Source organism: Hetaerina americana, unplaced genomic scaffold, assembly GCF_022747635.1.
Source record: "Hetaerina americana unplaced genomic scaffold, ioHetAmer1.1.p SCAF_152, whole genome shotgun sequence".
NCBI classification, from domain to species: domain Eukaryota; kingdom Metazoa; phylum Arthropoda; class Insecta; order Odonata; family Calopterygidae; genus Hetaerina; species Hetaerina americana.
In genome coordinates, this window is record NW_027286648.1 from 535,592 (window position 1) to 537,781 (window position 2,190).

Below are 2,190 nucleotides of genomic sequence, written 5' to 3' on the forward strand. Positions count from 1 at the left end.
TTGTGTTTTTTTGTCAGAAAAAACCTAATCACAGATCGCATTTCAACTCGTGGGATTTTCTATTGCAATTTAACAGTTCGCAGTGAGCAAAGTAGGAGAACCTCCATCGTTTACCCCTATCGTATTACGGAAGGCGAGATCATATAAATGAAATTAGAGAGATTATGTGTAGAACAGATAAATTTAAGATATCATTTTTTTCCACAAACGATAAGGAATCAGAATAGCATTTTCCAACCGCGGTAGGGGTTAAAATATTCGGGTCAAAATTAGTCTGGTGTGTATTCACCATCTGCCACACACCCTTGCGGTGGCTTTCAGGGCACAAAAATAAAAAAAAGCAGTCTGCATACTACCTCAACAGGATGCGTACTGAGTGGAGGGACGTTAAGATACCACGATTGTGACTCTTAACACTTCCCACCGCCATGCATGGCGGAAACGCAAGTTAATATCTGGCCAGCCCTTGTACAGCCATCCTTTTTCAGCTGCGGATGTGAAAAAGGCGAGGAATTGTTTGAAAAGTCACCATATTCTACGCCTCATGGTGTACGTACACCACCACTCGGTTCCACTCTTAACTTTCGGGTTCCAAGCCACGCTGTGTTTGTCTGTGTGTGTGTGTTAGCGCGCGCCCTTGTGGTCAAACTTCCCGCGTCCAATCTCCGCGATTAGATCTCGCGGTGAAATTTCCTTCCCAACTCGTGTGCGCCCCTCTGGCGGCCCCTTCTGCTTAAAATCCCCCCCCCCCACCCCCACGTGTCCCCTCCACGGGGGCGGACGAGGGCGAATCCCGGGCAAATGCTCGGATGGTAATCTCTGTGAGCCAATAAAGGATTAATTACCGAGGTGTCTCTTTATCTCTTTGCTTGAGGTGATTCATGTTTTAGAAATCGACTCGTTTCGAGAAGTCGGGAAACTAGTCATAAATTCCGTTAGCGTACGAAACCCAGTTTCGAAAGTCCACCCCCCCCCCCCACCAACTCACCGGGCAGCTGTTCCACATTAGTCAAACGGTCATACTGCATCTTGATAATTTAGTCTTTAAGAGTTTTACGTATCTACCTTCAAGATCCATCGTGTTGTATTTATTCGAAATTGATAAATAGTCCCTCATCCACTAAATGTACACCGTTAACTGTAAACGGATAAGATAACATAGGAAATATATTATCGTCATAAGCGCTTTAGGAAAAGGAAATTACAAATTTCCATAACTTCAACGCTTTTCATTTACTTCATTTCGTCATTACTAGTCTTTTATTAACAGAAAAATGTTATCAATTTAATACTCACTATCCTGCGTACTTATTTCACCGCTCTTCAAAATTAAACAGAATTCTGAAGCATTTTTTCTCTTTAATAATCTGCTATTTAATTTTTATCCATATATATATTCTTTTTTTTTAAGTAATCTACCGGTTAAGGTAGGTTTTTGGACTGACACAACTACCAAACAAATATTTTATTACTCCTAACAAAACACAAAATCAATCATCCTACTCTATATCAGGTCCCTCTTCATCTCTGAGTACTTCCTTCCTCCCTTCATCCCGTCCAACAACCCTATCCTGTTCCTTCCCTTTCCTCTTTTGCCCAACATTCTACCCTCTATCACAGTCTTCAACATCCCACTGCCGGTCACCACCCCCTTCATCCACTTTTCCTGCCTCCATAGGATTGCTCCCAACAAACCCCTCTCTTCGCCCACCATACCAAGTACTTCCTCATTTGTTTTCTTCTCTGTCCATTTCACCTTCTCCATTATTCTCCACACCCACATTTCAAAAGCCTCCAATCTACGTCTATCCTCCTGCTTCAATGACCACGTTTCCGCTCCGTACATAGCTACGCTCCATATCAAAGTTTTTACGAGTCTTTTCTTAACATCCTTACTCAAAGTCCCTGTCATCAACTCCCTCCTCCTTGTGAAAGCCTCTTTGCCTAGCGCAATTCTTCTCCTTACGTCCCTACTACTTTGACCGTGTTGGTCCAAAACACTACCGAGATACGTAAACTGTTCTACCTGCTCTAGCTTTTGCCCTCCTATTTTAATGTTAAGCTTGGCCTTTTTCTTTCTAGAAAATCGCATAACCTTGGTTTTATTAATATTGATTCTCATCCCATACCTGTCGCACTGAATTTCCAATTCACTAAGCAATGCTGCAAGCATTGCTTAGTGAATTGCAG